Source organism: Mytilus californianus, unplaced genomic scaffold, assembly GCF_021869535.1.
Source record: "Mytilus californianus isolate M0D057914Y unplaced genomic scaffold, xbMytCali1.0.p SCAF_20, whole genome shotgun sequence".
NCBI lineage: Eukaryota > Metazoa > Mollusca > Bivalvia > Mytilida > Mytilidae > Mytilus > Mytilus californianus.
The window spans coordinates 6,479,466-6,505,746 of record NW_026262669.1 but is presented as its reverse complement, the minus strand read 5'-3'; the positions used below and the strand labels follow the sequence as shown (position 1 = coordinate 6,505,746).

The 26,281-nt window shown below is 31.5% G+C and overlaps 1 long non-coding RNA gene across 1 annotated transcript; it reads left to right on the top strand.

The window, feature by feature from the left end:
* Window positions 1-16,694: 16,694 nt before the first annotated feature.
* Window positions 16,695-24,417, top strand: LOC127731624 (uncharacterized). Its single transcript, XR_007995640.1, has 3 exons — window positions 16,695-16,740; window positions 23,102-23,323; window positions 24,222-24,417. It is a non-coding gene; the product is annotated as an uncharacterized LOC127731624 (long non-coding RNA).
* The last annotated feature ends 1,864 nt before the right edge of the window (window positions 24,418-26,281 follow it).

The window sequence follows — 26,281 nt, the reverse complement described above, 5'->3', positions numbered from 1 at the left end:
AATATACATTTCAATTTTTTGTTCTACTATGATTTCTATATAATTTACTACTGGACACCATAGAAACAAAACACCTATAGACAAAATTGATGTTATGATGATTTTTATAAACTCTAAAATAGACGATAATGACTTAACAACTATTGTTGGGATATAGGTATTCGTGTCCACCACTTGGTTTGTCATATTTGTTATCTATACTTCGTTTGAATAGCTACCACATTCAAGAAAACACAGTTTCTAGTTAGGAAAACTGAAACACTACAAAACAATATGCTGGACATATTCAGTAAAATTTATAAACTGGTGTTTTTGAGATGAGTATTTGCTGTATCGTGATTGTCTTAAATTATTCCTCAGATTTGAAACTGATTTTTTTTTTCTTATATTTTTCAGTCCAATGTAAAATTATGTACCATAAAATATAGTATATTGCGACTATTTTACAAAAAATGGAGAATGAAAGAACAATAGATAGTGAATTTTGTGTATGGTGTTTTTATTGAAATTGAACAATATAAAAACAGTTCTAATCAATAAAGACGAAATTATATAGAAGTAACAAAACCCATTCGTATATTAGAAGCAATGCGATATTTTGATCAGTATGATTTTAAATGAAATACTAAGTAGTCTAAATTCAACCGTGAACAAACAAACAATACAATTCGTATTGTTGTTTATAAATATCTTTAACAACACCTTGTTTTTCTCTAGTATTATTAAAAAAAAAATATTCCAAGTATTAAATACTTTCGTGAATATATTCAATGTAATATTTGTTATTTTCACAAATCTAAATGTTATAAATGTCTTTAACCCAACGAATAACATATTGAAACAAAAAGATTGATATCTTTATTTAGACAAAATGCTTTCAAATTGATTTAAACGTTGTGTAGGTAAATCATTACGACTAAATAACCTGACAAATACACTGCCAGTAGTAACAAAGTATTCCATAAAACAGTACAGAAACTTATTGAAGAGATCAGGTTTATAATGTTGTACATGTATCTGTAAACGGACAATGTTTAAAAGTTTTATAACCTTTGATATGCACAGTTAACTAATTATCACTCACGTATGGAAGTTTTATATTCTTTAATTGATAAAAGAACAAACCTGTTTTTCAGTTGCATTTGTTATTTGTTATAACAGTAAGACAAAACAGGCAATAGAAGACTGAAGTTAAAGCTTCAGAAAACATTATATGTTTGTTATTATAAAATATTACAAACACATAAGACTGAAGTTTAACCAGTGCTTCAGAAAACATTATATGTTTGTTATTATAAAATATTACAAACACATAAGACTGAAGTTTAACCAGTGCTTCAGAAAACATTATATGTTTGTTATTATAAAATATTACAAACACATAAGACTGAAGTTTAACCAGTGCTTCAGAAATTATTATATGTTTGTTATTATAAAATATTACAAACACATAAGACTGAAGTTTAACCAGTGCTCCAGAAAACATTATATGTTTGTTATTATAAAATATTACAAACACAAAATTTTAATTTTTGTCATGATTATTGACTATAACATTTAACAAAAAGCTGTCAGTTCTACTATCACTTTACTACTTATACAACGGCGGCTTCTATAACTCATTGCTAGATAGTATGATGTATTGTATGATCATTTACTTGATTTTATATTTGTTGCAGTCGGTAAGTGAATAGTTTCAAACAGATAAGTATAGTTTACAATTATCTCGCAATTTATAACATGACGATAGTCTTTAAACTTGAATAATGTTCTTAATTATGCAGGTTGCAATAAGCGGAATGATCTAATTGCGTAACGATATTCCAAGTTCTCGAAATATCGTATATGTTTAGTATGTCAATATTTCTGAAAAAAGGTGTCAATATGTCTAAATTGTAACAATATTTTTTTATCTTGTGACTTCTTTCTCATTATTCCTTTCATGTTATATACCTACATGTCCAAGCAATGTATCAATTCCCTATATGTATATACAATGCTGTAAACCAGAATTCCTGGTTATTTGATTAATCGTCGCCATTCACAGTTGTTTCCGATTAATAATAAATGTATGACGTCATATGTTTTTAAAACATAGTTTTAGAATTACAAAAAAAAAAAAACATGTGTTGTCCATTGTGTTATTTAATATATACATGTATCATACCATTACTATTTCAAATATATGTATTATTTAACTTTAGTCGGTAACTGTAAAGTACCAAATCGAAAACTAAAACTAAAACCATTGAGCATTTGTTGTCATAGGAATCATATGACAAATGGCAGTCTTCTTATAAAAGTGGAAAAAGGTGATAGTTGCAATGTTTGAAAATTGTTATCAAGATGCATAAATAACACTGTTACTTTGCTTATAAAAAAAATCAAATAAACTTGAATATTTTCATTTGATAAATTATGTGTTCAGTCATTAATCTATTAGCCTATAGGATAAACATTACAAAATGTGGTAGAATTGACAATGAGACAGCTACCCAACATAGAGTAAATTATGTTGTTGGTAGTTGCAATGAGTCACATTACGGGCAATAAAGAGTAAATTATGTTGATGGTAGTTACAATAAGTCACATTACGGGCAATATAGAGTAAATTATGTTGATGGTAGTTACAATAAGTCACATTACGGGCAATATAGAGTAAATTATGTTGTTGGTAGTTGCAATGAGTCAAATTACGGGAAATATAGAGTAAATTATGTTGATGGTAGTTACAATAAGTCACATTACCGGCTTTTCCAATAGTGAGAAATACAAATACCGTATATTAAGTAAGCTAAAAAAAATCCCAAATTGACAATATGTGAACCATTTCAAACTATAGAACTTACACTGTTAGGTCCAATAGGTTAATACATTTTGACAAAAGTCCGACGATGATATAATATGTTCTCATTGTAGCTGTACCTGTGGAAAGTAAGTATTGAAGATAAAGCTTACGATTTATATATTTCGTCGATGGCGCGGATGTTCAATATATGCATTAGTCATCAAAAGAAGTACATACAAGGATTATACAAAATTGTATCACTGATAGCTGTACACGTAGTATCACATGTTTATTTTCTATTAATTTGTTTCATAACTAAAATTTACATGAAAAAGTACAATACATCTAATTACTAACTGATCGATAAGGATAAGTACAAAATGGCACTTTTCTGCGGTAGTATCTTTTAAACTTGTTTGAGTAAAGAGATAACGTAATTCATGTTTGCAAGTTGCTTCTTATGAAGGACACTATTTATTTAGTTAAGTGGTATGGTCGTCTCTGACATAAATAGGTTCCATTTGAAAAGATTGGTACTCTTATAGACCGGATACATACTCATCATATACAGATAATTTCAACAAATAAAGTGACTATATATATTTATCAAAATACAGAGCTAGCATGTACTGTTTGTTAATAGAGGATCAATATCACACTTTTATAAAGGGGAGATGCAGTTCTTGTTGAAATGTTAACACGACGTGTATGACTGTTGTTCCTTAAAACTGAACGTAAACAACATCAGTCCACACTATTTATTGCGTCAAATCGTGCCCAAATACAAGATCAAACAAATGAACCAATAACAGTCCTTAAGGTGGCTGTGGTGACTTTCTCCATCTTTGATTTTGAAGCAGCAGATAACAGTTGGTCTAGATCTTTAATGATATGTGCAAATTTCGAGAGTAGTATGTAATTCATGTGTAAGACTTTTCATGTTAGTATAGAAAATTATGTGTTTTATCATATTTACGGCTGTTTTTTTCTAAAAAAAAACATTATTTTTGTTTGATTCATTTTTTTCTTCAACTTTGCCACATAAGGAGAGATAACTCAGATAAAGTAATTTTTATTAAAGAAAGTGTTATGAATTTACCTATTTTAATATGTAGCAAGAAAACAAGTCCGGTGACCCCATTTTTTTCTTTTTCTTATCTGAAAGCATGTGATAAGAGCTATCTTCTCACATTTTATATTACAATTTTATGGTGTAGTTTTCTTTTTATGACACAAAATTGGATTTTCCATGTATAATCTATACAAAATCTGACAATTTTGCACAACCTGTAGCGTGAAAAAAGTTGAGTGCCCATACTTTTTTATTATATTTTGGAAAAAAGCACGAGAAAAATTACATTTTGACAAAATATTGAAATATTTTATGGCTTTTAATTAAGACCACCTTAAGGAGTTGTTCAGTATATTATAAAATTGAGAGTGGAAATGGGGAATTTGTCAAAGAGACAACAACCCGACCAAAGAGCAGAAAACAGCCCAAGGCGACCAATGGGTCTTCAACACAGCGATAGACTAGTTTGTTATCTAAAAACTAAAAATATGGAAGTTAATGTTGTGGACAACAAAACTGCGAACATTTAAGCAAACCTTCACTTACATAGTTGACGAACTAAGTGTTTATTTTCAATGCGTTTTAAGAAGGATAAACAAATTGCATCCAGGAAGCAGATAGCACAAATTTATAACATCACTTGTAAACATGTATGATGTATAATTTTAAGTTAAACAAAAACAACCATTGTATTTATTTCTTCAGAGGGATGAAATTCATAAGATAACAGTGACAGCCAGTAATAAACATTAGCGAAACACAGAAATGATGGAAAACACTTCCTTCCGATGCAAAAACAATATTAAATAATCTGAATATAATGTTTCCTTGTTTTATTTGCATGCACGTTTTATGTTTAGAATAAATATGATTCTGATACATTAAAATAGAAACTTTACAATTGTTTTCCTAAAATCTGTTTTAACCACAAAAGAGTTATGTCGTACGTGTTGCATCAAACGAATTATTTATTCTTTGATATTTTCTTGTGTCAGATAATTATAAAATGCTCTCTCGTGACTGAGCATCATATCAAATTCAAAATAATAAACTACAATTCTTACCAATCAAGTGTTATATAATTACAATTTATATCCTAGTGTCCGTTACTCATTCAAATTGATTTCACTTTTCGATTCATCCTACAAATAATGTTAGTATAGAACTTAACGTATTGAAAAGCATTATAAAGTGTCGGAATAGTCTTTAAGCAATTGATTCGAAACAAATCAAAACTGTAGACTTTTCTAGTACTTCAAGTTATTATTCAAATTGTACACACTATGTCTATAACCCTACAATGTATTTCTTAATGTGAATTCAATTATCATACATATATTTGATTTATACGTTGTTTCTGCCATTAAACTAGTAAACATGTAGATTAAAATTGTATTATATTAAACGCGCGAGACTACTATACATATTTCTGTAATATGTATATGAATGTTATTGTTCTTGTTTTATATAATGTTATGATTATATTTAAATGTGTAGTCTTTCGAAATCATGAAATAGATTTGCAACTAGTTTGACAAGGATGTGTTTTACCTGTTTCGCCCACATCGTCATGCCTTTGATAGACAACTTTCGTCAAAGTTTTCACGGCTTCGTTGAAAGGGAATTATTTCATATTTGGTGTACAATTTGATAATGTTGAGTTTTGGCGACTTTCTGTTTGCCAATAGTTAAAAATATTACAACTCTGATTGTACAAGGAAAATGTTCGTAAAAGTTTACTCGGCTTGATTGAAAGGAATGATTAGTTATGTTTCAGTATACATGTTGTTATGATATTGTTATTATCATGTTTATTTATCTTGGCCTAATTTGTTTTATGTGGCCTTATAACATGTATAATATGCTTACATCATATTTACAAAATAATGTTATAATTGTGCATTTTAGAAATCACTGGAACAATCATAGATATAGATACTGATGGAATGATTAGAACTTTTTGACTGACATAATAATTCTGAAATGATCATAATATACGATGTGTAATTTAAACTTCCATCGTATTCTAGGAGTTTCCCTTCTACAGTGTTCTAGAAGTTTCCCTGACAACTACATATACAGACACCGAAATTAGACTGTTTTAGACATTAATTTACTTGGATTCACAGAAGTTCTCTGAAGTTGTTGTATTGACACTTTATTTACGTTAACTACATCATACTAGATTGGACATATTCCGTACAGTTAAGAGAAGAATTCCGGATAAAGAAAAGACAAAGGATCGGACATATAATTTAACAGTTAAGTTAACATTTCAATTTGTATAATATTTCTTGTAAACTTGTGTATAATAAATCTTGTTAAATTTTTATTATTGATTTGTGTGTTTTGTTGGATACAAGTTAAAGGTGATTTCTGGCCGTAACAGAAATTGGGGGGGGGGGGGGTCATCCGGGAAAACGTTAATATCAGGTTAAAATTTTCTGTATTTATAGAATTAGAATTAGCCAACACAATTCTACAAATTGGCATTTGATGCCGGTAAATTTTTGAAATCGCCAGACATGTAAGAGTTTGATAACTTAAAGAAAGAGGAATTAGTGTTGCTTGCTAAACATCTAAAAATGGATTTTAGAGTATCCATGAAAAAAAAAATTATAAAAAATTTGGTAATAGACAAATTAGTTGACGCAGAAATTTTAGATGAAGAGGCTCTTAAACTTGAGGTAGAAAATGTTGATGCTTTCAAATTAACACAGCTTGCATTAGAACATGAATTTAAATTAAAACAATTGGGAAAAAAAATGGAAAACGAAGATAAAATAAAAAAATTGGATAAAGAAAAAGATGAATTTAAATTAAAACAAGCAGAACTTGAAATGATGGAAAGTTTAGAGATGGAGAAAATAAAAATTGAAATGGTCAAAGTAGAAAGCAACACTAAAGTAGAGTCAAAATCAGAATATTTTGATACAGCAAAAAATATACGTTTGGTTCCCAGATTTTGTGAAAAAAAACAGTTGATAAATATTTTCCACAGTTTGAGAAAATTGCTCAAAATTTGAAATTGCCAAAACCTTATGAGACTACAATGCTGCAAAATGTTTTTGAGGGCAGGGCTGCTAAAATTTACCCAGCACTTTCATCAGAAAAAAGAGTATGACACAGAAGCATATAGACAGAAATATAGGTCTTATAAAAAGTTTGATTCACAAACCTATGTTGAATTTGCTAGGGGAAAAGAAGATCTATTTCATAAATGGCTTACGTCAAAGAAAATAGATAACAATTTTGATAATATAAGACAATTGATGTTATAAGAAGAGTTCAAGCAGTGTGTTCATTAAGACTTAAAAACACATTTAGATGACAAAATTGTTGAGACATTACAAGATGTAGCTGTTATTTTCGATAAGTATACCCTTTCACATACAAGAAGTTTCAAAGGTCAAAATTTTAATACTTCGAATGGAAATTACAAAAATCATAGTACTGAGCGTACTGAAAATAAGCCTGTTGCACAGAAAAAGAGTCAATCCAGTAATAATATGTCTAGTCAAAACTTTTATACTTTTAAGAAGAAGTCACTAACTTGTGCTTATTGTAAGAAACATGGTCATCTGATGGCTGATTGTTTTAGACTCTAGAAGAAGAATGAAAGAGATAATCAACCCAAATCCAGTGCTTGTACCACACCCCTTGTTACCTATAAGTTGGAATGTCCTGCGAGTCAGGCTTTTAAGTCCAGTTTTTGTCATTACATGGAGGATTATAAACCCTTTATGTCTGATGGGTTTGTTTCTATTGTTGATAATACTACTCTTCAGCCCATTAAGATTTTATGGGACACTGGAGCTTCTCAGACTTTGTTATTAGAAGGTGTGCTGCCTTTGTCCGAGGAGACTTCTGTTGGTGCCTCCGTTTTGTTACAGGGTGTGGAGTTAGGTTGTATAGATGTTCCCCTCCATCGTATTTATCTGAAGTCAGATTTAATTACTGGACCTGTGGGTGTTCGTCATAATCTCCCTTACTGCTAGGAAAGATCTAGCTAGGAACAAAGTGGTTGCTGAACCAATTGTTACCAGTGAACCGGTTGTGGGTGTTAAATCACCTGAGGATGATGCTGAACTGTATTCAGCTTGTGTTGTTACTAGGGCGCTATCAAGAAAACAACAAAATGAGGATTTACAAGAAGACCAGTATGATTGTATGACCTTTCTGACACTTTCCTTGCCGACATTGACGGTTCCTGTAGCTCAGAAAAGGCCATGATAAGACCACCTAGTACTAACAAACATGTAATTATGCAATGGCCAGAAGTGAACAGGCATTCATTAGACAGAAGAAAATGTGCGGAAGAACAAAATAAAGACCATGAGGTTCCTCAGCTTCGCACGAGGGCTCAACCACAGGAGGAAGCAGACAAAGTGGCCGAATGCTTCTACCATCAAGACGGCATTTTAATGAGGAAATGGAGGCCCCTGATGCTATCCCAGAGGAGGAATGGAGAGTATACATTTAGGTATAAGGAAGACTTGCCTTAAGATCTTGCAGCATTTCTACTGACCCAGAGTTAAGGATGATGTCACACAATACTGCAAATCATGCCATATATGCCAGGTTGTTGGCAAGCTTAACCAGAAAATACGACCAGCACAACTTCTGCCAATTCCCGCCTTTGAAGAACCTTTCAGTCGAGTATTGATTAATTGCGTTGGACCTTTACCAAAGACCAAGACTGGAAATGCGTATTTATTGACGATCATGTGTACATCCGTTCGCTTTCCTGAGGCTATTCCGTTAAGGAATATCAAGATACCAACTATTGTGAAAGCTCTTTTAAAATTGTTCACGTTAGTAGGACTTCCTAAGTCTATACAGTTCGACCAGGGTTCAAATTTCATGTCGGGTTTATTTCAGCAGGTCGGTTACCAGTTAGGGATTGATCATTATAGGTCAAGTGCTTATAATCCAGAATCTCAAGGTGCCTTAGAACGTTTTTATCAAACATTGAAGAACATGATTAGAACTTTTTGTCTTCAATTTGACAGAGACTGGGATGATGGTGTTCACTTTTTACTTTTTGCGGTCCGAGAGGCTGTTCTAGAATCCCTTGGTTTTAGTCCCTTTGAGTTAGTATTTTGTCATACTGTAAGGGGACCTTTAAAATTGGTTAAGAAAAATGACTAACTGAACACACTGACTTGAATCTTCTAGACTATGTATCTAGATTTAAAAAAAAATTGTATACTGCTTGTCAAATTGCTCAGAAAAACTTAAAAACTGTTCAAAATAAGATGAAAATATGGTATGATAAAGATGCCAGGGACAGAGGTTTTGAGCCTAGTGATAAGGTACTTGTATGTTTGCCAGTCCATGAATATCCTTTACAGGCTAAATACTGTGGTCTTTATACAATAGAGAGTAAAATCAATGATTTGAATTATATTGTAAGAACTCCAGGTCGGCGCAAACAAAATAGAGTGTGTCATATTAATATGTTAAAACCATATTTTGAGCGTACAACTACATATACAGACACCGACATTAGACTGTTTTAGACATTAATTTACTTGGATTCACGGAAGTTCTCAGGAGTTGTTGGATTGACACATTATTTACGTTAACTACATCATACTAGATTGGACATATTCCGTACAGTTAAGAGAAGAATTCCAGATAAAGAAAAGACAAAGGATATATAATTTAACAGTTGAGTTAACATTTCAATTTGTATAATATTTCTTGTAAACTTGTGTGTAATAAATCTTATTAAATTTTATTATTGATTTGTGTCTTTTGTTGGCTACAAGTTTAAGGTGATTTCTGGCCGTAGCAATGTCATCCTAAATAATTGTATGCAGCGACGCAGTTCCAGACACGGTATCGGCCTTGTATTAAACACAGAAGAGACACTTATGGACTAATCAAGCACATGCATCAGTTGTTTGGATATCAGATAAAAAGTAAACGCTCAATGTTACCCATAATTTCTTAGAAGTAACACACCATCTGCTCCATCGTATGGTGTTTAATATCTTAGTAAACACTTGAAACTCTTCCATGTTCACACTTTAAACACTTCATTAACACGGGTTTGCTCCTTACTGAAAACTTGCTCGAATAAAGTTATATACTACATAAATGTTAAAACTTTATTGACCAATATGGTATGTATGTGTATCAACTCATTAGCGACATGGTTTCGCGGTCATAGTTCTTCTAATGAAATTATAATCGTCAGATTGTTACATTTTATATATTATTTATATTTTTAATCTGAAATTAAAATTTAAACACACACAAATTAATGTGATAGTGCGAGGAAATGCCATGTAACCTTGATTACAGTCGTTTTTATTTGTAAACCAACTAGAACAAATTTGTTTTTCTGCTAGCAACAGCTTAACAATGGTTTTCAATATATTACCAAGACTCCAGTAGATAATGGTAAAAAAGTTTCGGTGGCTTTCAAACTCTTTCTGGCGTTAACACGAACAGGGAACATAAAGGGCAGATATTACATACATGAGTCGGAGAAACTTGATTAGCTGCCGTGTACATATAAATGTATCGTGTTGCTCAGGATGTACAATAAATCGATAATACGTTGTTTTTGTGTCTGAGGAAAATAACTAGAGATTGTACAATAATTGGAACATACGCGTGGTCATCTGTGACACAGATATTCCATAACCGTAAATTATTTCAAGCTGTCGTCAGTGAATCATGAATATTTGAAGATATAATTTCATCGTTTCAAATAGGAACACAATCTGCAAAGGCTTCCTTGCAAGCAGACACTTACAAGTAAATCAATATTTGAAAATCGTATAAACAAGGAATTCAGAAATTAATGATGGCATATTTCATTGTAATTGTTGATTAATAAATATTTTAGGAAATACTATTGTCTAAGTTTAAATGCAATTTTTTTTTATTTTGGCGAACTCTATCCTTTTGTAATATTGGAAATTTACAAAATGTTCCCATAGGCAAGCGCTACAGTATGTAACTACATATTAATGATAAATTGGTAATTTTAAGAGAAGAACTGACAATACAAAGGAAAAAAAAAGACGAAAAAAGGAAAACTTATTGAATTAAACTATATCGACAATTGTGGCGTCCTCATATGCTCTATAACATGGAAGGAGTACGACTTAATATCATATATCATTCATATCATAATTAGATGATAAAAACAACTTCATATGTAAATGGTTTATAATTTAGTAAGTTATACAAGATGAAGCATCAAACAGTTACAAAATGATAACGATGCCATGTGTAATCTTGAATTTTTCCTTGATTTATGAGAGAAAACATCTGCTGAACGTGAAAACTCCATTCCCAAAATACTGTCGAAAATAAAAATTCAAAAAACATATTTTGTTTTTACCGAAAACAAGATTATTACTGGCGTGAGAAATAGAAAAAAAAACACAGAGACTGAACAAATATCCCCACAAAGAGTCAATAAAAGGAGACTACTGATGATATCCAAACAAAACTAATGTAAGAAACCAAGTAGTTATCAAAATAATACATCGATAAAAGATAACCTAGTTGTAAACTCATGTGCTACGGAGGAGTAAACATTTCCAACATGTATAATTTGGCCAATTTGTACATATGCATGTCACATCAGGACATTACTATGCGGGTGTACATTATTCGATATTGGGTATTCATAAGACGGCTAGTTGTACTTGATCAATGCTAAGTAACTGTAACTCACCCTCGATAGCGAGACTTTACCGGACACTTCAATCATTTTCATATAAGGACAATATTTGTATAACAACTCAAAAACGAAATCTGCAGCTAGTTGTATTTTTAAGACAATTATCATTGTCCATGTTTTGCTACTTTATTGATTGATGATTGATTAACTTACGACGCATCAGCACAAACAGGTTATATCGCGTCCAGAGCTATTTTAAATATTATAACGAGACGTTTTTTTTTTAATCAAACAAAAGGTCTTTCAATGTACTAAAACTTTAGTAAGAAGCGAAATTACTTATTCACAAATAAAATTTCATCAATAAGATAACCTGATAAAAACTTTAAATCGTTTTAAACTTATACAACAAATTGGAATATATTCAAATATCTTTTTTAAATGAAACAATTATTTCAACAGGAATATTATTAAATAAATCATACATATAATTTACATTATTTACATAACAATGTTTTTTTTCGGATATCGGAAAGTCAACATTCAATCAAAATATGTTTTATTTTCCGTGGAAAGACCTATTGATTTTGTTCTGATAATTATTATTTGTTTTTTCTTCCGCCACTTTTATTTCTTGCGAGAAGATTTTATTCCGCAAGATGTCTCTTTGGTATTTTTTTATATGATATCGAACAGTTTTTACGCTTTTGAAACTGACACTGTTTAAATGAACACATTTCCTTGTAAGAGTTATCTCCCCGAACACTGTGTTCCTTGTGATTGCTACTCGTAACCGTAAAAGAAACTGCCAAAATTTTTTGACCAAATTACACGTTACATCTTCAGGTTGTCAAAATCAATTTTGACCGAAGCAATGCAGAGAATCCATACGAGAGTTATTTTCTCTTATATATTTGGTATAATTGAAATGTATTTGTAACTGGTAAACCAAAAGTGACAGACACCTAGGGAATTTTGATTTGAGGTCCAGGGTCCACAAAAATGAAAATACGGTGAAGGTTAAAGGTCATGTTCTAAATTTTGATTATGGCTTATTTTGGCTTTTCCTCAGAAACCATAAAAGATATCGACATTATATTTGACGAAATTGTTTTTTGCGACATGTTGCAACACATACATTTTGGTTGAAAGGGTACGTTGATATTTAATAGGAGTTTTCTCTTATATTTAAAATTAGCTGTGATACAAATCATTAACCATATATAGTAGAGACCTAGGGTCTTTTGATTTGAGGTCCTTGTTTAAGATCTTGAAATTTAGTTCAAGGTCAAGGGTAAATATGACGTTCTAGATTTTGACCTTAGCAACAAATTCATTTTTTACATGATAAAGCTATTGGGTATCATGCATTAGGTTGGTAGATATATGACCTTGAAAAGGAAAGGCGGAAGTGACCTTTTGTAAACCGAAAGAAGCCAAATCCTGCACTGGTTTCATTTAAAATTACCTAGAACCATATAATTTTGGAATCAGTGTGTGGTAACCAATCATATGGTACAAGAAGTGATTTTTTTTTAAACCGGAAGTTGCAATTTGTCATCCTTATGTCAAGCAAAAGTAAATATAAACCATATGTTTTTGGAATTAGTGTGACTAAAGCTATCATATGAGACCAATAGTGACATTTTCTAAACCAGAAGTAGCTAAATATCTCTCTTATTTCAGACAATTGTATATAAAAACCAAATGTTTTTAATCAGTATGAAGAAACGTATGATTGGACACCAATAGTAACTCTGAGTAAACTGAAAGTAGCTTCTTATTTTATGTGGAACGACCTTCAATTGTTCTCCAAACAATTGGTTTTTAATAGTATACTTGCAATCGCAAGGTATACATACTGGTTGATTTCATTTTTTAAAAGATATTTGTGTGTATTTCTAGCATGACCAATAGGGCATCTAGAAATAACACACTTATCTTTTCTGCTTATAAATTTGTTTAAAGGTTTTCATAAAGTTGGTTTTATTTCATGCAATTTATTGTCGTTCCTTTTACTCCACGCGTTTTTCCATAAATCTAAAACATATTCTCTTTTATTAGATTTAAAATCATTAAATGTTATTTCACATTTAGATATAGGGTCGGTCAGGGAATTCTTTGCTACCTGATCTACAACTGTGTTTCCGTGAATGCCGGTATGACTTGGCACCCATAGAAATATAATTCTTTATTTCTCAAGTTTCTCATCACGTAAATAATTTTTAGAATTAACGGGTTTTTAATTTTGGTATTTTGTATTGCATGAAGAAATGTTAGCGAAACAGAACATACACTTAACTTTGATTTTTCAAAAGTAGCAATAAACTGCAAGGCCAGAATTATCGCCTTAACTTCTGCAGTAAAGATGCTACTTTATAAATTGTTTTAATTCTGTGTACACCTTATTGATTTTATGATTTTAGAAAACAAGAATGACCGCCTTTTACACTGCTGGTAGATGAGTGTCTCACAATTTAGTTGTGACAGTTTGTCATCAAATAGTCCCTTTTTCTTCTCAAATCTGTATCATTATTGACTTCTTGACATTAAGCCCGTTACTATCAGAACAGGCTACGGACGAACAAAATTAACCTGAAAAAACAAAAGAAAGAAAACAAGGGGCTATTAGTTGGTAAATTTGTACCTGTGCATGTCACATCAGGACATAACCACATTTGTGTACATTAATGATGTTGGGTATAAAAAAAGAAGACTAGTTGTACTCGATAAACAATAAGTAACTGTTGCTCATAATCGATTGCGGAACTATCCCGGACACTTTTTCATATAGCAATTATAACTTTACAACATGTCGTAATTAAGGCAATCTCCATCTAGTATTTTTTATTACAACTATTATTGTCAAAGCTTTATCACCTTATTAGTTGTGATAATTCTTTGTACACCTTATTTTATGATTTTGGAACACAATGATGACCGCCTTTTACGCTGCAGGTGGATGAGTGTCTCGCATTTTTTTATCGATGAATCCCTTTTTTTCTTCACAAATCTCTTTCATTATTGGCTACGTGGCATTATGCGTGTTACTACATACGTAACAGAATGTGATAATATTACTATATTGTAAGCAATTTTATAAAAACAACGCTTTCACTTTCAGTTTGTTTTCAATTGTCTATTATTTTGATTGTTGAACGATGTAATCACAACTACTTTTATAAAAAATTGCCATACAAGCTGGGTTTTTAGCTAGGTATAACATTTAATAATGTTGTTAATAATTTGTCACTATATTTTGCCTATCATAAACAAATCGACTGATGACACCAGTAGAGTATAAACTATCGATTAGTCCGTGCGTTCAATTGTTTCACTGACTTCGTGTTGTTCTAGTTTGATGTTTTAGTATTGAATTGGGCCTTTTTGTATGCTAGTAATGTCTGATTTGTTATGTTTCATTTTTGTGATTCTTAACACTCCTTTTGTTTCTTGTCAAATCAATAATCGTTTATTTTTTTTCTTTCGTTAAATCCTTTTATATTGACATTTTATTATTGTCAGGTTGGCGTTTTAGTGACGTATAATCAAACATATCCTTGGATTAATTATTCCAGTTATCTTTCCAACATATTAGTTAATTACTATTTAACATGTCTAATCTCTTTAAGATTGATAACTTGTGTATATGTCCTTCTTTGCAAAGCTAGTGTCCCCTTCTTTATGAATAGTTATGTCATATATATTAACACAAATACTAAACAAAAACAAAAACACATCTTTACCCTTTTATATAGATTTATATCAAGCTGGATATGAAAAAAAAACCAGATATATTGATTTAATCATAAAATTTAAGTGATCGATTGTTGGTTGCTTCCCATCCAGTGGCAAATATTTTTTTATTGTCCGGTTGATGTTTTATACTTGTAATTGCTAAAAATTTTATTTTGTGCGTAGAATATAACAGGCCTAAATACAATATATGGTGTTAAACTTGTTTATCGAAACCATTTTCTGCTCTATTAGATAAGTAATGTCATGTTGTGAAAATAGAGTAACAGAAGCGAAATTTTGAGCATGAAAATTATCGTCTATCTGATAACATGAATTGCATACTGATTATACGACAAAGACATTTTTTATCTTTCCGTGAATCGATATATGAAATATGCCTCATTCACACCTGTGATTTTTCTTCTCGTCGTTCATCATGTTTTGTCATCTATTTGTCCTTTTCTCAACTACTTATGAAATTTCTTTGTCAATTCGTATCTTCCATCTTTTTTTTTTTGTTAACAGATAAAATTATACCTGAAAAACAGCCAAATTCATCTAAGGTCAACTTAGCCTGAGGGAGTTGAAACCTCCGTTTTTTTTATAATTTAAAATTTATAAATGAACAATTTTAGAAATGTTTGTTTCAAATCATGTGAGTACCGAAGTACTGACTACTGAGCTGGTAATACCATAGGGGACTAATAGTCCACCAGCAAAGGTATCGACCCAGTGCTATAAAGAATGAAAACAACACGTTATAAAATCAATGCGTTCGAAGCGCTTTTCTTGATTAACCTTCATCAGGACAATCAATCCCGAATATTTAAAAGCCAAGGGTGTTTAAGAACCGACACAGTTGAAAAGCTATATGACCAAATGTACCTAAAATAGCCAAATCCATCTGAGGTCAACTTTGCCTGCGGGAGTTGAAACCTCAGTAAGTTAATTTGTACCTAAAAAAAATGATGTTATTTTTTTAATGTTTACAAGAATGTCCTTCTCATTCATCATTATCTATCGATTAAACTACTTAATATTTTACAGAGTTATCTCCCTGAAGTGTTAGGTACCACCTTTATATTTGTCCACAAAATCTTCAAACAAATTGATAATTTGAATCATCAAGATTTCTTGATTTGAGTTCATGCTGCAGAATATGTAAAATTGATGCTAGTACATGTAACAACATTGACTTTTTATATGTGACTTTCAGTTAAAATTTAGAGACTTTTGTGAAACGAAAGGGTGATGAATAATGCATTTCGGATAATTTTCATACAATAATGTTGATCGGGCTGTATTTCTGGATAACTATGATAGACTAGGGCTAAGTATATTTTGTAAATAATATCGTCCTTCAGGATAAAATATTTTCACATACTTGTTTATTTCTGATTAATTTAGTAGGCGTATATCAAATTAAAAAAAAACTGCACAACGATCATTTTATTATTCATAGTGATCCCGGATATATTTCACTACAGATACAAGGTACAGTAAAAATACAAATAAGGATTTGTGGGGTTTAGTATACGTAAACAGTAAGATTGTAATGATATGTAAATACTAGTAACAGTTTTGAGACTCAGCAGATAAAAAATGGATCATCTAGTAGTATTCTTTGATTGAGTTTTATTTCAGATAAAGTTGTGCTTTTGTAATATGACCGCGGTTTTGTGATTTGATTAAATTTGTTTGTAAATATCTTTCGTTCTTAGCAGATATATTATACTAGAAAAAAAAACAAACTTTTAAGCTCTTTTACAAAATAAAAGATTATTACTTGCACTTTGCAAGACCTAGAGCTTTCAAATTGGTAGTCTTTTTTAAAAAAATATAGGCATTCAAAGTGGAGTAGGAAATATATAAGATTTACCTAGCACTGGGGTGGAATTCATTCCTTAATGTCGCTGGTTCTGTCAATGTTAGTTTAATAGTATTCGAATTTGAAATTTACTTTATATTGCATTGATGTCTAGTAAAACAGATTTCAAATCCGACCAATGCTATCCTGTAACAACTATGATTGTATGTGATGTAGAATGATTGCTAATTAGAAACCTATCCACTTGAGTTTAGTTGATGAAAATGATTGCTAATGAGCAACCTATCCACTTGAGTGTAGGTGCTGTAGAATGATTGCTAATGAGAAACCTGTCCACTTGAGTTTAGGTGATGTAGAATGATTGCTAATGAGAAACCTTTCCACTTGAGTTTAGGTGATTTAGAATGATTGCTCATGAGAAACCTGTCCACTTGAGTTTAGGTGATGTAGAATGATTGATAATGAGAAATCTATCCACTTGAATTTAGATGACGTAGAATGATTGCTCATGAGAAACCTGTCCACCTGAGTTTAGGTGATGTAGAATGATTGCTCATGAGAAACATATCCACTTGAGTTTATGTGATGTAGAATGATTGCTAATGAGAAACCTATCCACTTGAGTACAACGGACGAATATGAAAACAACTATAAACCAACAATGAGCATAACGCAAACCGTAAAGTAGGCTATTTAAGGATACAACATGACAAAATGGTAGACAAATCAGAAGAAAAGACCAACGGCCTTATATATCCTAAATGAAGGAATCCAAAAACAAATATTGCAGGAATCAATGACAATCACTAATTCACAGGCTCCTGACTGTTGAAAGACACATACAGAATGTGAAAGGAACCAATGGCAATCATTAAATCACGGGTTCATGACTGTTGGCAGACACATACAGAATGTGGCGGGTTGTACAACCCATAACCCGAAATAATGGTGTAACATCACGACAAAAAGCTATGAAAATCAGTTCAAATGGTTGATTCGGCACTAATTAACACACACAAATTACCCAACAACAACAAATAACAACACAAAGCATAGATCTTAAAGAACTCTAGATTACTGCAAAATGTTTCAAAGTCAATTGAAACTCATAAATAAATCATAATTATATGTATTTAAAGGGCACATGTCATAAGACCTTGTAAAATACAAGTTACATACGTATCGTACATGTAGTATAGTCATACATGTTAAGTTATGTTTTAATTTATTTAAACAAAATATCAATGTAAGTACTGATGAACACAAAAGTCAACAAACTTACTACATGTACAGTGGTAAATTGATAAATAAGTTTTTTTCAACGAATTGATAATTATTCATGGATCATATGTTAATTTGCCGAACTTATTTACAAAATCACAATACAAATAAGAATGTGATATTTCGTTTTAAATAAGGTCTTCACGTTAGGCTAAATTTAAAACCCATTTTTCTATCTGAAAGAAAAAGGTTTTAAGCTACTTGTGGTGTCGGAATACCTGACTTCATGATTTACCAACTATACATGGTTCACGCTAATTGAAAACTAAAACGTCACTAGGGAGAATTCTTATCACTTCGATTAGGGACTTTCCTTTTTGAATTTTCCTCGGAGTTCAGTATTTTTGTGATTTTACTTTTTTCGGCGCTGGTTAAATCGGCACCTGGTCAAATCGGCAAATGTGATTGTTATTTCAGCACCTAGTCAAATCAGACCCTCGTTAATTCTACACCAGGGGTCTGTTGTTCAACTTGGCTTTAAACTAATCATATGAGTAATTTTAACTAGTCGTTAAAAGTTAATCGCATGACTAGTAAATACAATGATTAAATCGTGTTGTTAAACTGATTGTAATCATTGTATTAATTAATCACTGTATTAATTTTTAATCATATGATTAATTTTGGCTAATTAGCAAGTGTTTCCCACAATGCATTGTAAATCAGGACCTATAACATCCTTTTCTGCTTTAAATTATATCCTAATTCTTTTTACCCAGTTTTTGAGTGTCAAATATATATATGATTGAATAAATATCTTATAACATGTTCATATTTTGTATGGTAATATATACATAGTTTAGATTCATCAAAATTGTCTGTTTGAGTTAAAATTAAATGTGCTTGAAGGGGAAAATGATTTAAGAAATGCAGAAATTACTGCATTCTGTTTAACAAAATGTGCTTTTGGGTACATTTTGCAATAATACACATCTCGATTCACCCATTACTGATCATGACTACAATGGATTAGGCCCAAAATGTTTCATTTGTTTGTTCACAGAAGTTGTTATCTGAAATGATGGACCTTGGTTATTGTAGAAAAAACAAACCCAAACAAATTGCATGCATTAAGTAAAATTGTATTTCTATAAAAAGTTTTAAACATCGTTCAAACTAGTTTTACCGTGCAGCAACGGCTGTTCCAACTTGGAAATATTGTCAGTGTTTGTCCTCGGTAGGCTAATCTCTAATTTAAGTTGTTACCGTGTTGGTTGTATAAAGTTTATCTTTTAGTTTCACGGAATTTGAGTGTTGATAGCTGATAATTTGAAGTCTTTGTTAAATTTATTCAGCAATATGATGACGAATTCTTTAAAAACCTGTAATTTCTGTTGTTCATTAAGTACAACTCGATACAGATTCCAGGTATTTTGTTTGATAAATGATGAAATTATCGTAATATTACATCCGTTGAATGTAATCTCCGTTGACGCTTTGGTGAAGAGTGCTTTCTTTCACGTCCGCATTTCTATCAAGTATGGCATGCCAAGATAACATTTTAGATGATTGTTATGGATGGTGAAAATAAATTCAGAACTATGAACAATAACATAAATTGTTAATCATACGGCATAGTTTGTTTTTATCAAAATGAATTTACGACGTGTTCGTTACATTTATTAACAAAAACCTGTACAAGTATTTTATGCAGTTACAAAACAATAAAAAAAAGATAAAATAAAACTATCCGACACTATGATATATCTTTGGTATCAGATATTCACGCGGGGTGCGTAAATATAGAAATAGAAAGATATGGTATGATTGCACATAAAGTAATTCTCTATATGTATACCAGAGACCAAATGATGTAGAAGTTAACAACTATATGTCACCTTACCGCCTTCAAACATGAGCAAAACCCAAACATCATAGTCAGCTACAAAAGGCACCGAAATGACGATTTCATTTGTTAAATAGTTCAAAGAGAAAACTAACGCCATGATAAATGTACAAAACAATAAACGAAAAACAGATATGATATACAGCAACAAACGACAACCGCTAAATTGTTGGCTCCTGACTTGGGACAGGCACATACAGAAAGATTAATATATACAAGGAGTGGGGGTTCTTTTTCCTATATGCAGATATACACAGACGTTCCACAGGTATGGGTTACTTTTTTGAAATGTCAAATATATCAATGGTTTGTAATTTCACGGAGTTAATATATCAAATTTATTATATGTCAACCACATCTTTAACAGAGACATGGGAGAAGCAGTGTTCAGTTTTAAAAAAAATCAAACAAATATTGGTGATATGAATGATTGGAAAGTGTTTTGATTCCTGAAGTTACTAGTAATAGGCCCCCTACCCCTCACCTCACGCGGCATAAGACTTCTAACGGCGGATTTTGAAATTTTCATAAGGGAGGGGGGCACTGACTGCCTAAGAGGGGGCCCGCTCTAGTCATGCTTCAGTAATTCCCTAAATAATCAACGGAGGGGGAGCCCGCCCCCTTCCAAAATCAGTCTCTGACTTCTTTTGAACTAGGACCAGTATAACTGTTCCTGTTTTGAAAAATCCCTGACTCTCTGAACTTAGGTTTTCCAAATTCTGAATAACAGGTGCTTGTTTTTGTATATCGTGTCAACTATGAAATATGGTGAGACTTTTTATTCACTATATCTGAATTTTATACTTAATCACTGACATAAAACACTTACTAGAGCAAATTTTCATTATAAATATTTTTATCCTCGTCAAGCTCATAATTTTTCCTAAATGAAAATAAATAGCGGTGTGATAAAATAAAACTACGCAAAAATATTAATATCGTTTGGTCCGAGCTATCTGAGGGCCGAATTTATCCATTTAAATTTACCTGCGCAAGCAGTTAAGTCAAGAGCGCTACTAAATGTGCTAAAATTTGAACTTAAAAACAAAGACTTGCTTGGGAAATCAATTATGGCCTGTACATTAATGCTATGGTAACCTTTATTATTTATAAAAGCTTGTTCGTCATAATCTGTTGAATGATTCCGCACAATAATGTTGCCCGTCTTTAGCATTTTAAAATCAACACTGCTCGGTAAGCGGTAACATACAAACGAATAACTGTCGATAAGTGCAATTTCTTTCTGTTATCGGATGACTATTATATGTATCCGTTCGATCCTTCACACTGTCTTGTCTAATCTGTTTCCAATTTATGTTTCAACTCAACTCCTAACACATCTATTGTGTTTTTTTTTTTTTTCAAATCTAAAGAGCTTTCATAGCTGGTCATTGCTAAACTCCCTTTTCAGGGGATACATCTCATTTTTCGAGAACACACCAATGTTCGCATTGCTACAGCAGCCATGTTTGATGTTTTAATCATATGATTAAAATTTAATACACCCTCAAATGATTAAGAAAATTTTACGACTCATTAGCACAATCGACAAGTTGAACAACAGACCCCAGTGGTGATAGTTTCGGCACCCAAATTCAACATTATGATCTTCAAGTAAACTATTGAAGACTCCTTACTCCGTACTCCGTTTTTCTTGGGTTTTTTTTTAATACTTTAACTCGTGGTGTCAACGTATATTTGTTGTGCGTAATAGAGGTTCCAATGAAAGCTTTGCTATACACAATTGGGCCATAATATCTGTCCCTAGTGAAACTGTTATCATAAAGGAACCTCTATTTCATGACAACAGCACATTACCAGAAAACATGGGCTACAAGATTTGTGCCAACGTTATTAATTTTATACAAGTAGTCAGGAAATGCAGAATAAAAACAAAACAAGTTAAAAAAAAATACCTGACAATTATTAAAACAACAAACGGGTTATTGTTGGTAATTGATATAGGTTGATACATTTTTAAAATTTAACCAATGTAAACATTATTAATAGAGTATAGTGAAAACGTCAAACAGAAAGCCAACTGATTATTGTTAATTGTGTACTCTTATTGCTTAATAACATGTGCTGAGTTTTAAACGATGTACGAAATGAACCTTTGAAATTTTAAGTTTTCAAAAATATATATATATATATATATATATATATGAGAGAGAGAGAGAAAAAAAACGAAAAACTATATATTTTGCCTAAACATGAAGTCTTTGAGTCTAAGATGAATGATATTTTGTTAGTTGTTATTGGCTTTGAACGAGGGGGCGCCTTCAAACTAGTTTAATCCCGCCACATTATGTATGTGTTTGTCCCAAGTCAAGAGCCTGTAATTCAGTGGTTGTCATTTGTTGCTATATATTATACATGTTATATTTGTTTTTCGTTCATTATTTTATGCATTTATCAGGCCGATAGTGTTTTCGTTTGAATTGTTTTGCATTTATCATTTCTGGGTCTTTTATAGCTGACTATGCAGTATGGATTTTAATCATTGTTGAAGGCCGTACGATGACCTTTTGATGTTAATTTATATGTCATTTGATCTCTTGTGGAGAGTTGTTTCATTGACAATCATGCCATATCTTTTAATTTTTATATTTACAAAAATGTACATTTAATGCAAACGCTTAGTTTTCTTTGGGGTCATAACTGATTGCATTGTGACGTCATCAATAAGTTTTTCGTTTTACATTTTTTTTAATCAAAACAGACATGAAACGAGATCGTATGATACAAGTTCAAGTCCGTTGCAAAGTTATTTTCTTATATTTTTCGAGTTAAACATCAATATAAAATCATTTCTTATACCTGCATGTCTACATTGTCTGACTTAAAGAATATATTGTGTATGATGTGTTGTCAAATAATGTATTAAACGTTTATTTCAGCTTTAAACCTCGTTTTTATAACATCACTGTACAACCTGCATCACCTCACTCCGCAGGTCATGGGACTGATAGTTCACATCTTTGCTGCAATATTCGCTTTGAACTTCCTGGGACGACCCTCCTTGCAGCTAGAGCAATCAGTTCTGGATCTATTTCCAGAGTTTACTAGGTTGAAACAGGATATCAAGTCTGAACTAGCATCTATAAAGTCGAAGCTTCAGAGTAAGAAATGCTCTAGTGTTTTAAGAAAATAAGGTTTTAATTCCTTATGACAAAATTGACCATAGAAGCCATCTGATTATTATTTTAGTTCATATAGCTTCCAACGGTTGTTTCCTTTTTTCACATTACTTGCTTTCAAATCACTAGGTTTGAGTTGAGACAAATTCAGAAAAGCGCTGCGTACGCAATGAATTTGTAAAGTATTTTTTTCAATCAGAATAGTAAGTTAATAGCAAAACTTTTAACGATGAATACACATTAAAATTCAGACCCTGTAATTAAATAAGATTTATGACATTGAATGGTCAGTCAACTAGCATGTGGGTTATACTTCACACATCACAACTTTAATTACCCTTTTATACACAGTGTTTGGTAAATTGGTGTAAGAGCTACGATAGTATTAACAACATATATTTTACTTAAATCAACTTGTTCGTATATCTAGCAGAATAGCAACATTTCTCCTTTTTTGAATTATAGTTCTAATATGCAAATTTGAAAACCTAAGCTGATGCGTAGGACAAATTTAACACGTGTTACTGATATTTGATAGACAAATTTAACACATAGTTACTGATATTTGATAGACACATTTAACACATAGTTATTGATATTTGATAGACACATTTTACACATAGTTACTGATATTTGATAGACAAATTTAACACATTGTTACTGATATTTGATAGACAAGTTTAACACATAGTTACTGATATTTGATAGACAAATTTAACACATAGTTACTGATATTTGATAGACAAATATCCCTTGAATGAATAAATGCTGGTGCATGTTTTTTTTTAGTTAATCAACGTATACATAACAAATACTGTTGATTAATTTGTCACATGAAATTAAGCAACCGCCAATCAATCAATACTGTTTATCTTATCAGGTGGACAAGATAAGAGAGTTGCATTTCATGCAAAACTACAACCAAGGATTGAAGTTATGGAGCCTTCAAAGACAGTGGTATTTGATTACGTTATCACAAACATTGGAAGTGCTTATAACAATCGAAATGGGCATTTTACTGCTCCTTATGATGGAGTGTATTTCTTTATTTCTACATTTCATTCATTGATGATATATAATAGCTATGGTCTACACTTGCAAATGGTCAAAAATAACTATGTTTTATCCGAAGCATCAACTGGCGCAAGTAGTGCTGGAAGCTCAATGAATGCAATAGTATCTCTAAAACGAGGCGATGTTATCAAAATACGGAATAATCCAATTCGTAGAGGAACATTTATAGAAGGTATGACTTTCTTTTCTGGTTATCTTGTGTATTAAAACCTGAACACAAATAATACACGATTTCCATATGGTTAATTATAAATAACTTTGATTTATAGTATTGTAACAGTGTAGATTTGCCATTGTCTTAATAAACTTTTGTGAAACCTGTTTTCAGTTATTGCAATTATGCATTCTCAAACATTACAAGACCTGGTATATAAAGGATATACCTTAGCTAATCATAAACGTCATCAACACAATTGCACAACTTTGACAAACCAGCAAAAACAATTTGCCCCATAACATATATGTTAGTCCAATAAACATGATAGACGCAAATTACATCAATTGTAAAATGAAAGGATCATCACAGTTACAAAAAAACAAACTCAATTACTTACCATGCTAATAAAGGATCCAAACATTTATACAAAACCAAACTCAAAGTACAATGTACATACTCTGCTAATTAACTACTTTTCACATTTACACAAAAAAAAACTCAAAGTACTTACCCTGCTAATTAAAGGATCCTGACAGTCCCACAAACCACACTCAACATGCTCAAAGTACTTACCCTGTTAATTAAATGATTCCCACAGTTATACAAAGATAACTCAAAGTACTTACCCTGCTAATTAGAGGATCATCACAGTTACACAAAACAAAATCAAAGTACTTACCCTGCTAGTTAAAGGTTCCCCACAGTTACACAAACCAAACTCAAAATACTTACCCTGAAAAAAAGAGTCTCCACACTTACACAAACGAAACTAAAAGTACTTACCCTGCTTACTAGGGAATCCTCACAGCTCCACAAAGAAAACGCAAAGTACGTACTCTGCTACTCAAACAATCACCATAGCTACACTCAGCACAATCAAAGTACATTTTATAAAATTAGAAATCTAACTCCGCTACACTTAATATGTGATAATATTAGTTTCAAGGCGGCAACCCTCCCCCTAATATTGTGAATGTGATATTTTGACTGAGTGTTGATCTACATAGTGGGTGATATAACAGGAATTACTCAGTTTCTGTTGTATACCTTGATTTGTATCCTCTTAATAGATTTATGAGAATTGAACATCAGCACACTACTATTGCCTAAATTTGATATCGATCAATACACTTAGTACAAGTATAACATACAGCGATCTAATAAACAGTAAAGGAAGACAATATCTTAAAACACGTCTAGAGAAACCTTTGCAGATAAACAGTTTTGCTTTTACATTGCGACTTTTTTTTTATTGTAAGAACAGACGCAGTGAAAAGTAAAGTAACAAACATACCAAATTGAAAACGGAAAGTTCTTTATAAAATGGCAAAATCAAAAGCTCAAACTCATCTAACGAATGGAAAACAATTATCATATTCCTGTCTTGGAACAGGTATTGCCGTTTTTAGAAAATGGTGGGTTAAACCTGGTTTTATAGCTAGCTAAACCTCTCACTTCTATGACAGTTGCATTGAATTCCATTATATTGACAACCATATGTGAGCAAAACAAATAGACATTATAGGAAAAACCGTAAAAAATTGGGGTCAGTAGTCAACATCTAAATCATTATAAAAACAAATAACTGTTTCAACAAACAAACACAAAAGGGCATGTAGACAAAGTGCATAGAAAAAATAAAAGACATGAACTCAAAATTGACCATAGCACAATTACATAATAGCAGGATGTATAAGTACCCAGCCACG